Source organism: Panthera pardus, unplaced genomic scaffold (assembly GCF_024362965.1).
Source record: "Panthera pardus isolate Hobbes unplaced genomic scaffold, ASM2436296v1 HiC_scaffold_7, whole genome shotgun sequence".
Classification (NCBI taxonomy): domain Eukaryota; kingdom Metazoa; phylum Chordata; class Mammalia; order Carnivora; family Felidae; genus Panthera; species Panthera pardus.
This window is the reverse complement of record NW_026527002.1, coordinates 8,385,647-8,401,115: the sequence shown is the minus strand read 5'-3', so window position 1 is coordinate 8,401,115 and position 15,469 is coordinate 8,385,647. Positions and strand designations below refer to the sequence as shown.

The 15,469-nt window shown below is 42.3% G+C and overlaps 1 pseudogene; it reads right to left on the bottom strand.

The window, feature by feature from the left end:
- Positions 1-10,635: 10,635 nt before the first annotated feature.
- On the bottom strand, positions 10,636-10,920 carry LOC128775267 (ATP synthase subunit ATP5MJ, mitochondrial-like; annotated as a pseudogene).
- Positions 10,921-15,469: the final 4,549 nt, after the last annotated feature.

The window sequence follows — 15,469 nt, the reverse complement described above, 5'->3', positions numbered from 1 at the left end:
CTTCTGTTGGACTGCATCTCTCACTTCCCCCATCCTTTAGGAATCAAATCTCCTCTGCCTCTCCAACAACACCGGCAGGTGATTTTTCCCTCTGGGTCTCCGGTGCCACCACCTTAGTTCAGGCTCTTTCCACTTCCACCTGCATCAAGGTTTGCTCACTCCGTTAGGCTCCCATTCAGCTGGGGTAACCGAAAACCCAATGTCAGGAGGACTGAAAGAAGGTGGCGGTGTGTTTCTCTCCGATATTTAAGGTAGCTGTTCGGGTTAGTACGGTGCTCCGTGTATCAGGGACCCAAACTCCTGGGCGCATCTGCTCCGCACGGCTTGCAGCCCGAACGTCGTTCATGGGCACAGTCTACAGTGACCGCTAAAACCTCAGCCGTTATGCCCAAGTTCCAAGCTGCAGGAATCCAGAGAAAGCAGAGACCACCCGTACCTCTTTTAAAAAACAATCCATGGATGCAGCGCACCTCACAAACACCACATCGTATTACCCAGAATTAGTCACATGACTAGACCGACCTGCAAAGGATGCTGGCTGTGCTCTCTATTTTGCACGGCTGTGAGCCAGCCAAAGGTCAGGCGTTCCGTTATTTTCGAAAAAGACAAGAGCAGAAGTTGGGTGTCGACTTACAGTTTCTGCCATAGTCTACTTCCTCAAATATCTACGCGTACCCTTCTTATCAGACAGAACCCACAGGCCAGGCCCACCTCAATGCCCTGTCCAGTCACTGCATGCCGCGCCAAGTCTAGAATTTCTGGTGCCCGGCAGCACTCTCAGTCAAATCCACAGATGCCCCTGCTTGGCCTGATGACCAAGAGAGTAAAGGACAAGCCATTTACCCTCATCACACCCAATACACAGTGATGCATGAGAAGCAGGATGACCACGACTAGGAAGAGAGGAAGAGAAAAGAAACAAAATGAAAGAAAAAAAGGGGGGGAGAATCTCCCCTTCAAGAACAGTGGGGGCCAGAGGAAACACAGTGCTGGTCCACAGCTGTGGGTTCCGGCTAAGCAGAATCCCCAGGACTCCCTTTCTCAGGTGGGGTTGCCTGGTTCTGCTCGCTGAAGTGTTTCCTTGCTCTTGCCTTTGCCCTGCGGGGCCCCGGAGGGCTCTTTGTTGTTTATTTTTCCAAGACCACATCGGAGGGAAGCTTTGAAGACTCTACCCTTCCTCGAGACTGCATAGATTAGACGGCCTCAGACTAGAGGTGTGAAGAATTACAAAGTGTTTCAAGCCCAGCCCCCGTTTGCTTTGACGATACTGTTCACTCAATCAATGACTCAGCGGGCTTCTGATGGCTTTATCTCATCCAACTCGTTGGGCATTTGAATCATTGCCAAAAATCTTGCTTGGGTAAAGCTTTTTTTTTTTTTTTCTTTAATGTTTATTTATTTTTGACAGAGAGAGAGAGAGACAGACAGACAGAGCACAAGAGGGAGAGGGGCAGAGAGAGAGGGAGACACAGAATCCGAAGCAGGCTCCAAGCTCTGAGCGGTCAGCACAGAGCCCGACGCGGGGCTGGGACTCAAACTCGTGAACCACGAGATCATGACCTGAGCTGAAGTCGGACGCTCTGTTACTGGTATCCGTGCTCTTCCCATGCCTGCCTTTTCCTCTTTCTCCATTTAGGGGAGACTTTCCTGGGCCGTCTGAAGTAAAATTTTAGGAGATAGGCTGCGGCCATCCTTTGATATTTGCTGATGTGCTGGATCCCATGTCTGGCAGACATCCCTTAATGGAAAGGGCTGGAAAAGGATTTGGGACCACATCTTACTTCTGCTAAAGCCATGGCCTTGAACCCACACTTCCAAGGGCTTCCTACCACAGAGGGTGTTGGCTGTCCCAAACACCCAAGGCTCTGATTGCCGCCCTCTCAGTTCATCAAGCTTGCAGGTGGAGGGGACCCCCTTACACCTCTGCCTGCACACGGCGCTCTCCAGCTTGAGTTCAAATCCATGAGACTCTGCTTAAAACAGCACAGCAGCACTCTGAATTAGTCTTACCTTTTCCCCTCATGCTATAATCTTATGCAGTGGGCGATATCGTTTTTAAGGTAAAAATAAGGCCATTTAAACCAAATGTTTCCATGGCCAAACAGATATTGCCAGATTTCTAGTGTGTAAGATTCTGAGCACCTGCCCCTTCCGACCTGAGAACTTCAACTTGGTTATACTGTATATTATTTCTGTGTCTGCCCGTGCGCAGCACTCCTCTGCGAGGTACTGAGTTCTGTATTAGTTTAAAAATGAGACTCAGGGAGACAGTCTCTCCTTTGCTGCCCCCCCCCCACCGCCGCTCCCTTAACTAATGAATAATTTTTTTTAAACGAGAGTCAGCTATGACAATGATCCTCGATAACAGTGATTTCAGAACTATAAATGTGTGCTGTCTGTTGTGTGGAAGTCCGGAGGTAGGCGAACCACGTCTTCTTTGTTGGTTCTGCTCTAGGAAGTGCCAGGGGCCTGCGCCACTGACAGCCCTCACCCTGCCATCCCGGGAGCGTGGCCGCCATTATTATCAGGAAGATGGCCGCCACCATAGCCACTTTCCGGGCAGCAGATGTAGGAACGGATAAAGACAAAAGAAACAAAGGCACCACTTTGCCTTCTCAGAATATTTCTAGAAGCAGCCACCCAACACTCTCTTCCAACGTTATGAGTCACATGCAAGTGAGGCTGGAAACTGTAGCTTTTCCTACAGCAGCTGTGACTGCCTCTAATAACTGCACAAGTTTGTAAGAGTGGGGAAAATGGGCATTCGGTGTCTTGGCTACAGGTCTCTCCCAAGACACAGCTGAGGATTCCCATCAGTTTAGCGATGCACCTTAGGTGACTTGAACTTTCTGAAGCCCTTTTCCAATTCTGCAAAAGACTGTACTCGCTCATTTGACTGTTGTAGGGACTAAGTGAGTTGGCAGTTATAAAATGCCTAACGTAGGGTTTGGCATATACTCGATAAACACCCATCAAAACTAGGTCCCCTAACTAAACTCTGACCTTGAACTTCGAGTTTGTGGCAATGTGTCTGGTACTACTTGAAATCTCTTCAAATTACATTTATTACAGAGGTACATATATTACATCTCTTACATGTAAGGGATTACATGTATATCTGTTTATACACATGTATGGATAATGTGTAATGTACATTATACATATACGTATAATGTACATTATATATACATATATGTAATAATATATATTCATGATATACATTAATGTACATATTATTTACTATAATTTTTTAAATGTTTTTAAAATGCATTTTTTAACCTGTGTGTGAAAGGTATTTTAATATTTCACTGTGAGAAGTGGAATTATTCAGGACTATGGATTAATATAGGATATATATTCTTTTAATTCTTTGTAATCTAAAAGCCTGTGCCTGCCTTTGAGAGTATAGCAAAAAAGAGAAAATACAATGTTCTACTTTGAGTTTCTACTTATGTTATTAGTGTACTCTATGTAGACCATTTATGTCAATATAATTTTGGATAAACTTTGGATTTTGACTCTCTTTCTCCTTATGGTTCTTTGTTCTCCCTTTCCTCCTCATTTTCTCCTTTCTAGCTTCTCTGTCTCTGTCTCTCTCTCTTTCTCTCTATTCCTTTCTTCCTTTCAAAAATATATCCTTTATATTTGGTGTGCCTGGCTGGGTCAGTCGGTAGAGGATGCGACTCTTGATCTCAGGGTCGTGAGTTCGAGTCCCACATTGGTCGTGGAGCCTACTTTAAGAATATATATCCTTTATGTTTGCAAAGTATTATGTACTAGGCATGCAAATATATGTTACAAGCCGTTAAGTGGGCCATTTTCCTGATGTCTTGATGTTTTGAATTTTTGGCTGAAGCCATAAAGCTGAGAACATAGGTGATAAGTACTTTTATGTCCAAAAAAAGGCGGGTGTTAGCTAAACCCATGCAGGACTAGTTAATGGATCGCAGCTTTAGGTTTGGGGTTGCATCTTCTAAACTTCAGACTTCATCTCTGACCTGGAACTCATCATCCCCATGTCTGACCACAAGCACCTAGATAAAGTGTGAATCTATTACTTTTCTTTGACCCATCGGAGACCCGAGAGACATCTGTGACCTGGAAATCTGGAGAAACGAGATCTTTCAGAGAGATGCGGCCAGGACCCGCTCCCTGAAGCAAAGCCACTGGCTCTGTACACTTGCAGGAACACTTAAATGGTAATTCGGACAAAATGCTGGGGGCCGAACATGAGTCAGCCCGGCAGTGCAAAACTCTCGGGGCTCGAAGTCTCTGGAGGGCTCCCACACATAAGTGGGCTTAACCTCCAAGAATCCCAATCAGTTCTCACAGTGAAGCTCTGAGAAAGATCCCCTCCAGGCTCTGGGGAAGAGGGATCCTTGTGAAAGAAGCCCAGAACCTTCTCTATAATAAGACCTACTCTCGGGGCGCCTGGGTGGCTCAGTCGGTTAAGCGTCCGACTTCGGCTCAGGTCACGATCTCGCGGTCCGTGAGTTCGAGCCCCGCGTCGGGCTCTGGGCTGATGGCTCAGAGCCTGGAGCCTGCTTCCGATTCTGTGTCTCCCTCTCTCTCTGCCCCTCCCCCGTTCATGCTCTGTCTCTCTCTGTCTCAAAAATAAATAAATAAATAAGACCTACTCTCCTGGAAAAGCACTTTGCCAGAGTCTCATCCCAGCGTGGAGAAGGACATGCCTCCTCACTCCAGCCCTACCGTCCCACCTAAAGGGAAAAAAACAGTCAACACGGGCCAGGGCTTCAAGGACGCGGATGGGAATGCTGCGGCCCGGGAAGGAAGGGGGTGGGGGGGCAGGGAAAAGGTGCACCCCTGGACAAACATTTGCGAGAGGTACAACTTGGAGAAACAGGTCCACTGGAAGGCTGAGATCTAATCAGAAGCTTATGGAATTCTACCCTTCTCCCCACTCCGTAGTACACACCAGCAGAGCCCCAGCAAAACAGCAGACTACAGCTGAAAACACGGCAAGGCACAGGCTCTCCCTCTCTCTCTCTGAAAAGAAATACTTAGGGAAACCCAAAGATTCCAGAGGACGGAGAAACAATGGCCCTAGAGGGATTTGAAGCCTTTGGCACTTATGGCCACAGCAAACATTAAACACAGCCCGTTTACTCCCGTTTCTATGACCGAATAAAACATGCTCAGCTTTCAACAAAAATTTACACAGCATGCCAAAAAGCAAGAAAAAAACACAGTCTGCAGAGACAAAGTACCATCAGACCCAGACTCAGATATGACAGACATGTTGAAATTATCAGGCAGGGAATTGAAAATAACTGATTCCTACCTGTATGAAGGGCTCTAATGGAAAAAGTAGATAACATGCTTGTTATCCGCCTAACAAGCCTCTTCCCCTTTCTACCACATCTGGTTTATGTAAATAAGGGGACTTGTGGAAAGCCCCTAAGGAGGGGGTCTGGTTGCCAGGGGAACCAACCTTGACTAGAGGCTGGGAACTTTCAGACCCACTCCCCAACCTTCAGGGAATGAATTGCCAATGGCCAATGATGTTATCAGTTGTGCCTGTGTAATAAGGCCTCCATTAAAACGCAAGAGGACAGGGACTCCTGGGTGGCTCAGTCAGTTAAGCGTCCGACTTCAGCTCAGGTCATGATCTCACGGTTCGTGAGTTTGAGCTCCGTGTCGGGCTCTGTGCTGACGGCTCAGAGCCTGGAGCCCGTTTCAGATTCTGTGTCTCCCTCTCTCTCTGCCCCTCTCCCACTCACACTCTCTCTCTCTCTCTCTCTCTCCTTCAAAAATAAAAAATAAACATAAAACACACATACACACACACACACACACACACACACACACGAGAGGACAGACCTCAGAGATTTTCCATATTGGTGAATGTCTCCATATGCCTGGAGGATAGTCCACTCCAGGCCCATGGGGACAGAAGCTTCTGCACTTGGGACCCTCCTAGGCTTTTTGTACCTCTTCATCTGGCTATTCATCTATATCCTTTATAATATCCTTTATCATAAACTGGTAAACATGAGTACATGTTTTTCTGAGTTCTTTGAGGCATCCTAGCATATTAATTGAAGTGGAAGAAACGTTCCCGGGAACCTCCAACTTACAGTCAGTGGCTCAGAAGTATAGGTAACAACCTGGACTTGAAATTGCCTTCTAAAGTGGGGGAAGTCTTATGGGACGAAGGCCTGTCCCTTAAAAGCAAAACAGCCAGTTATTTTACCAGCAGAATAAGTTTATTGAGGAATAGCAGAGAAATTGCAGTTCAGGACACAAAAGCTATGGCAAACCATAACACAGTTGAAAAATCAAAGGAAAAGAAGGTTACTTTGTAGAGAAGAGAAGGAACTTGGGAGGGGCTGCATGAATGAAATCCATTGGAGGAAAATGAGAGTTCAGGGTAGTGATGGTTTCTCATTGGCTGAGTTGTGGTATTTTCTTATTGGCTGAGCTTGTTGCTAGGTCAGGAGAAATTCTCCCTTCCTCCTTCTGAGGTGGTAAAGTAGGCTTCTTCCTGCTGGTATTGCATTTTTTCCTGCTGGGGTCTGCGAGGGACAAATGATTTGACATGAGAGCTCCCCTTCTGGTCTTCTGACTCCCTTTTAAATGAGGTTTCCTCTATTCAGTTTCACATTTCCCTCTTTTGATCAAGATCTTTCTTTCAAAGCATCGATTGGGAGTCAGGTTTTCCATATTTAGTGGTCTTGCCCCTCTGTAACGGGAAAGACATTTCCTTGTTGTCATGTCCTTTTTTGGAGAGAAAGTACATGGCAGCTGGAAAACATGTAAGGCCACATTTGAGTAACAGAGAATGTTAGGAAGGAGAACTTTCAGGTACTTACCTAAAGTCTGTATCTCACCAAGACTGTAAATGTTAGAGATCATCTCAAAGCACTGAGCTAGCCTCACCCTATTGGGTGTGTCAGTTCTACAAAGGTTTGACAAGTAACAGGTATAAGACCTTAATTATGTAAAGCAATGTAAAAAATACTATGACAAATGCAGCTTGTATAATGGTTCTAGCCAGGAGCCCAAACCCATAGGTAACTAGGTACATAGGTTAAAAGACCAGGAGTCACCAGATGAAATTTTTCGCAACCAATGGGCTTATTCCCTGATCTTGTGTAATCGAATTTCTACCTCTCCAGAGGCCTTTACCCATGTATTTGCTATTTGACAAATAGCTATAAGGCAGGATTTGCTATTACACAGACACCTTATTATTTAGCAAGTAGGTAATCAAGGGCTATACAGTTATCTAAGACTAGCCTAGCCAGTGTGTCAAGTGATCATAGTTGGGCTGTTATTCCTTTAGCTGTGGAATCAACTAGCTCTCTTAATGTGAGGGAGAGGTTTCTGATTCTCTTTCTTTGGCACTTACTACCATCTAGGGGAAAAAAAACCTCACCGTCATGTATGCTTCCCGGAAGCTCCTGTTTAAAGCAGCTCTGAAGGTTTAATGAGGGAAACCAATTGGAGGTTTCTTATTTATTATGGATGTTGACAGGGACAAACATCCCAATAAGTATTGACCTTCAATTCACCAGCTATCTAAACATTCACATGCCCATGGGTAATACTGTCTACCACAGACAAAAACTGAAGCCAGTTGGAGGGCAAAGAACTCCAGCTAAGGCCTGGTTCTTGATAGACCCTTCAGTTGGAGTTTCCTAATTGACCTTTGCAAGCCAGGGATCAGAGGAATTTGGATGATATTCCGTGAGGTACCATCCCATCCTAAAGGGATCTTTCTGAAAAGCCTTGCAGTGAGAAGTTAGTCCTTTTGCATTTCCTGTGAGTGCAGGGAAACAGATCATGGGAGAAATTGGTTACAGGTAAGGCCAAGGGATCTTTGGCAAATGAACAGATCAGAGCTTCTGCTGACAAATCCAACAGTCAGAAAGGTTCCCCCACACACATACTTAGCAATGGCCTGGGAGATATAGATAACGGTGCTCTCTTCCCAGGCCAATGCCAGAGGAAAGGACATAAAGAAAAGAATAAAGGGCTTTATGTTTAGTTAAAGTAGAAAGTCCTAATCCATCAAATTTGGAGAAAGCAGTCTACCTTGATGTCAGATCACTGTCCTCCTCGTCAATTTGATTTGGAAGCCTCCAGGACTTGCACAGGACTGGATGTCAGGAAAAACCTCCTTCAGAGGTCCGATGTGCAGTCAAGGCCCAAGTCCCTGAAGTTTGGCTGCCATCCCGGTAATGGGAAAGACTTCTTATAGTCCCTTCCAAGGAGATTTAGGAGCAGTCTTCATTCTTTAGTGATTCCAAATAAGATGAGTGGGACAAAATTGGAAGTGTTAGGTTGAAGAGTTGTAGCCAGATATTTGAGGAAACCAGGAGAATTCGGGATTTCTAGTTTACAGGTGTATAGCCAAACCTCAAAGACAATTAACAGGGCTAGAATCTAACGTAGACAAAGGTGCAAACATATTTTTTCTCTCTACATGCCCCATCTCTCTACAAGTATCCCCATTTTTTTTTTTTTTTACTAAAGATAAAACTAATTCGTTTGCATTAAACTTGGCCTGGTTACTCACACACATGTAGCAAAATATTGATTGACCTTGTAAGTTCTTTTTAAGACCGATTTGCTGGAACTTTTCACAAGGTGTCTCAGACTGAACTATCATCTCCTCTGAGGCCAGGAAGCCAAGTCAAGGACTGGCCGTCAGATTTATCTGAAATACCGTTTCAGTCAAAGTCTTGGTAATCTAGCCAGTGCCCTCAGTTGTGTCCTGTTACAAGAAGAAGAGATTTTTAATAAACGTATGCAAATAACTATCATGTCATGAAAAGAACACTCGAGAGTTTCCAAACTCTAAAGGGATCAGGTAGGCAGAAAAAAAATAAACGTGTTCATCTTTGTTTACAAAGGTATACTACTCGTTCAACTTGAATCTAGTATGTACAATAGAAATTCTTACCTAGTTTGGTTTTATGCTCTTCGAGGTATCACAAACCTATATTTGTCAAAAGTCCTCTCCATGAATCTCCTTGAAGCTCAGGTACTTTTGTGGGAACATTTTTGTAACAGCTTCAGAGTAAAACAATAGCGACCCATGAAAAGACTGAAAGATGCTTATTTTCAAACCCCTGAGGAGAGTTCATTATAACGGAATTGACAAGGAAATTTGGTTATTTCTGTGACATGCCACATTTGAAGATAATAATGGGAATTATGACTGATAACATTATACTAAGACATATCAGGTTTCCAAGAATTTCACACAATTTCTGGAACACTTACATACCTACGCAAATAAAACATAAAGAAGGCTTAGTATTACTTCTTTTTTTCATTTTAGGTGGGGGGGTGGGGAGGGGCAGGTGGGGAGAGAGAGAATCCCAAGCAGGCTCCACACTAGTGCAGAGCCCAGCACGGGGCTTGATCTCACGACCCTGGGATCATGACCTAAGCTGAAATCAAGAGTCAGATGTTCAGCCGACTGAGCCACCTAGGCTCCCCCTTAGTATTACTTGTTATTTTACAATGCTTCCTATATAATTTAACACAGCAAATCAGCCTAATTAGTTTAACATCTCCCTTTTTATAAGAAGAGAGAACAAATCTTTTGAGATGTTCCAGAGACTCTGGAAAATCTAAACATTAGGTTGACTACAAAAGACTGTATTTCAAATTTGATTTGGGGGGAAGTTTGTCAAAAATATCAAAAGGTTTTGACACACTTGGTCTAATCAGATCTAGGTCACCACGAAATAATACTCAGTTATCCATTTAACCATAGTGACAGCAAGAGACTTCATATGCAAACATAGAGGATCACAGGATTCTGAGCGAGATTTAGCTCTTTTAATATTGTGTGTTTTACTAGATTTAAGGAATCAAAGACCTGATACGGACAATAAATACAGGAAACTATTTTGACAAAAAGATCACTTGAAAGTAAGGGAGGGGCGCCTGGGTGGCTCAGTCGGTTAAGCATATGACTTCGGCTCAAGTCATGATCTCACGGTTCGTGAGTTCGAGCCCCGCATCGGGCTCTGTGCTGACAGCTCTGAGCCTGGAGCCTGCTATGCATTCTGTGTTTCCCTCTCGCTCTGCCCCTCCCCCCCCCCCGGCGCTCTTTCTCTCTCTCTCTTTCTCAAAAATAAATAAACATTAAAATTTTTTTTTCTTAAAAAAAGGTAAGGGAAACCCTTTGTTTATAATTTCTTATGAAAAGGAGATCAACAATTCAAGAAAACTTTCAGTAGATAAAAGAAAATTCAGGTTTGGTTTTGCATAAGTACACTATTGATATCAAAGTTTCCTTTTAGCCTTTTAGCCTTTCAATTCATTTAGCTTGACCATGCATAAAATTTCTTTCTCAAGCTTCCTTTCCACAAGCCTTCTACAAGTTGTTTGCTTGTTTGTTTGTTAGTTTGTTTGTTTTTTACATTCAGATTTTGTCCTATGTTCTTCCTCTCTAAACGGTCTTGCTTTCAAACAAAATTACTTTCTTTTCCCTCAATAAAAATGCCTCACTATTCTCCATACTTCCTCTTATAGAAAACACACATCCTGCTTTCCTTGCATGTTTCCCTTATTATTTCCAGTAGTCTTAATTACATTTATTAAAATACATATGTTTTTTGCCCCTCACAGGTACATTTATTCACACCAGAAAGGAAACAACACATCTACAGATGTATAGCGACGCTCCATGGTCCCATCCAATAGGGCTCGCTGAGATTCGCAGCCAGCCTGATGTCCCATCGGATGTAAAGCTGGTTAATGATGACCACGAGCAGGTGGAGAACTCAAAGCTTTCAGAGCTTTACTTCCTTTATCAGCATTCCTGATTTCATAAACGATGAAGCCCATCAACCCCATTCCTACCCAAATCTACCAGTAGACTTGGCTATGGTAGGGTTTCGTGGGGACCCAAACATTTTCAACAAGGCTTTGAAGCATCACGGTGCAGGACACCCAGCTCAGGCCACCCCAACCAGCAAGGCCAACGAGTGGGAAAGGTGACTGAGGGCACATCGCTTATTGGCATTCTTAACCATTTGAACCCAACCTTAATTTCCAGTGAAAACTCACAAGTAAGCAATGGTGAACTTCCTATGACATCAGCTTTCTTTAGATTGGCGCATTTATTAAAATAGGGTTATAGGATATGCATAGGCCTTTTTCAGTATAGCACTAACCCATCCGAATATGTTTTAGTTTCTCTGTCACAAGAAGCCAAAAGTACGTAAAACTGTGTTCATAATCAATGATTCAGTTTTATGTTATTTGGCAATGATCTAGATCTTTAACGACTATCTATCATCTGATTTAACTTAGCAAAACTCTAAGGTTTTAAGTTACCAAAAAGATTGGGGTAAACTATTTAAGTAGACATGAATATTGCTGAAAAGTTCATTTATAAACTATTATCTTATATCTATTAATAAAGGATTTTTAATAATTATGTTTAGATTCGTCATGAAAATTATATGAGATATTAAACAGTTAACCATCATCTTAAATTATCATTTTTGCTGACAAAGTTCTAAGAGACAACACAAATTCATCTGACCTTTAGTAAGCCTGAGTAGAATAAAAGTATTATATTTAGTGCTAAAAACTCTAAAAGCATGACTGTCTTAATTAAACCAACAAGATTAAAGTGGCTTTAATACTGAATTTTTTCCCTAAATCACATGAACCTAAAATTCATTCGGATTAAGTTTCTATTATATTTCTGAGAATTTAATTTATTTAAGTGTTTCGTGTTCTTTAAGCCAATTAAATAGATCTCTTTTAGAAATTAATTTTGAAAATACCATCTGGAGGTAAAAAATACCACACATCTACACCTCCACAGAGACGCACATGAACGTACAGACAGATGCAAACACAGACGTTATACCTCCCATTTTAAAATGTCTGCCATGAATTAGATACGATAATACAACACTCACGAATTATAAAAGGAATTGAATCGACTCAAATAACTTTCCTTCTTTCCTTCTCCTTCTGATAAAAATTGCTGTCTTTTAAAGATTGCAAAGTTTGCATATCAAAGAGATGGTCCAGGTAAGAGTTCTGGAGAACTCCGGAATTTTGGAGAAGACCCTGGGTAGAATCTTGACAGCACAAGGCACATGGGGAAAAAATGCAAGATTTTGGTTCCCTCGGCCCAATACGTACAAGCCTTTGGGATGAATAGGAGAGGCTTGGGGTTTGGTAAATAGGATTGGTGGGCTTGGAATTGTTTCCGGAGCCACACCTGTGGTCCTGCAAAGACTAAATTTGTACAAAGATACCCATTTTTAATTCATGGAAGAATTCAGTTGCCACCTAAATGATATCAAAGGCCTGGTGCCCCCATCCACCATTCACCTGTTAGAATGTTTTTCTTTCCCTCTGAGTACATTTAGCTTAGAGGAGAAGGCCTAACAACAAAATTCTATTGGCCTCCGAATACCAGCTTCCAATTTGGTCAAATTTATGATAGCAAAGTTACTAAATCCTTTCAAATGTCTTGTCAGATTTACCTGGGACAGACAGTACCTATTTCTGGCAGCATTAAATAATTCCATGGGCCCAAGAGACATCTTCCAAGAGGGTATAAAATGCATTCTCTTCACAAGATCTAAAGTCACTCCCAAAGATAGCCAAACTGTATGTCCCAGGCAGGCAGAAAGTCAAGCCAAATTTGTAAAATGAGGCCAACAAGAAGGCAATAGCTACTCTGGGAAAGAAAGTATCAATAACGAATCAATCTGGATTTGGAAAGGAAGGAACAATGTGAAATTTTATTTTCCTCTCTTGACTGGGCTTAGAAGTTAATCTATTTACAAAAGCTTGCAAGAATCCTCCCTGGTTTAAGAAATTCTTTTTTTTTTTTAATTTTTAATCTTTATTTATTTTTGAGAGAGAGACAGCATGTGAGTAGGGGAGGAGCAGAGAGAGAGAGAGGGAGACACAGAATTGGAAGCAGGCTCCAGGCTCTGAGCTGTCAGCACAGAGCCTGACGCGGGGCTCGAACTCAAAAACTGTGAGATCATGACCTGAGCCGAAGTCAGTTGCTTAACCGACTGAGCCACCCAGGGGCCCCAAGAAATTCTTTAACTATGGCTCCCAGTTTGGCCTTTGACCAAGGAGTAAAAAATACCTGAGGAGGACTATCCATCACATTGGGCGGTCTTATTTTCAAAAGGTAGCTGTTTAATAGTCTCTTCAGAATGGGAAGGCAATTTTAGACAATTTTGGACTGAGTACTCAAATAAAGAAGGTAAAGGGGAATTACAGCCCCTTTAGTCAGTTCTGTAATCTTCTGTGTGTTATCCTTTAGGTCTTTAATTTTTTGTTGGTTTTTTGCAATGAATCTTTTAATGACAGTATTACTAAATTTTGCAATCTTTTGGAGGCTCCTGCATGCCAATTAAAATAGGTATCCTATTCTCCTTGTTTTTCAATTTCGGAGATGCAGCTGTCTAATTTAGTTTTGAGAAAAACAAGTTTAGCAAGGTAGAAAGTTCCTCATAATGGCCATTGAAAATCTAAATTATCTTTAGTTAAGCTGGACCATTTAGTTAAGAATGCCCATGAGGAGGCACTATAGTTTTTAAACATTAAAACCAACTGGGACCCCTGCAGGGTGGAGTCTCCTCAAAGTATTCAGAGGACTGGGATCCCATTACTCATAACCAGAAGCTCACAAAAACAAAAAAGTACTCACCAGAAAGGACAAAGCCTTCATGAAAACAAAAAGGACAAAGCCTTTGAACAGATCCCTAAATAAAGCCTGGAGAGCTTAAAACACGAGGAGAGTAGAGCTTGGATACAGGAAAAAACATACCTCAAACTCCATGGTCAGTGACAAAACAGTGAGCTCAATGGCCTCAGTGGGTATTGACAAGGGTCTGCTCACCAGCCTTGGAGCTGTTGAGGTCTTTTCTGGATCCCACTTCTATGACACCAAGCAATGCCAACCTTAAAGGTAGAACAGCCAGTTATTTTACCAGCCAAATGGGTTTATTTGGCAACAGCAAAGGAACTGCAATCCAGGACATGCAAGCTATGGCAAACCAGTGGCAAGTCTGGAGATCAAAGAAGAGGAGAGAAAGCAAGAGAGTGGGGAGGGGCCACATGCCACATAAAACTGTAGTGTTATTTAAGAGTGGACTCACATTGGGGCACCTGGGTGCCTCAGCCGGTCGAGTGTCCAACTTTGGCTCAGGTCATGATCTCGCAGTTTGTGGGTTCGAGCCCCGCGTTGGGCTCTGTGCTGACAGCTCAGCCTAGAGCCTGCTTCGGATTCTGTGTCTCCCTCTCTCTGCCCGCCACCCCCCGACTCACTCTCTTTCCTTCAAAAACAAATAAGCGTTAAAAAAATTTTTTTTTAAAGAGTGGGCTCACATTAATCAAAACTATATAAGCTAAACTCTAGAGCAACCATTAAAATTTTCTAAGAAGTATAATTGACCCCCATGAGGAGATAAAATAGAATTATATAAAATGTTCAATTAAACTAGAGAAGGCAGAAAAAGATGGAAGAAAGAAACGAAGGACAAGTGCAACAAGTAGAAAATGCTTGATTAATCTACATAAATAATCACTTTCTTTTATTTACTTTTTGATGTTTATTTATTTTTTAGAGAGAGCACAAGCAGGGGAGGGGCAGAGAGAGAGGGTAACACAGAATCTGAAGCAGGCTCCAGGCTTTGAACTGTCAGTACAGAGCCCGACGACGGGACTTGGACCCACAAACTGTGAGATCATGACCTGAGCTGAAGTCGGACGCTTAACCAACTGAGCCATCCAGGTGCCCCATAGATAAATAATCACTTTAAATGTGATTGGTAAATGCACCAATTAAAAGACAAAAATTTACAAGGTGGACTAAAAAAAAGATTCAACTATATATTACAAGAAATCCACTTTAAATATAAAGACACAGGATAAAAGTAAAGAACTAGAGAAAGATACACCATACCAACACTAATCAAAAGAAAGCTGGACTAGCTATGTAAATTTCATAAAAAGCACACTTCAGAACAAGGAGGTTTATCAGGGATAAAGAGAAGCATTACCTAATGACAAAGGGTCAATTCTCTTTGAAGACATAACAATCTTAAATATGTATGCATCTAACAACAGAGAATCAAACTACATAAGTCAGAAACTGAGAGAGCTGAAAGGAGAAATAGACAAATCCACTATTATACTTAGGGCTTCAATATCCCTTCAACAGTAAGTGCATAGATAAAGCAAGTAGGAAATCAGTAAGGCTACAGATCATCTGGATAGCACTATCAACTGATCTAATTGACATTTATGAAATACACCATCCAACAACAGCAGAATATATATATTCTCCTCAAGCTCATCTGCAACATCCACCAAGAGAGATGACATACTGGGCCATCAGATACATTGTAACAAATTTACAAGAATGGAAAACATATAAAGTATGTACTCTGACCAAAGTGGAATTAAACTAGAAATCAATAAAAGAATATCTGCA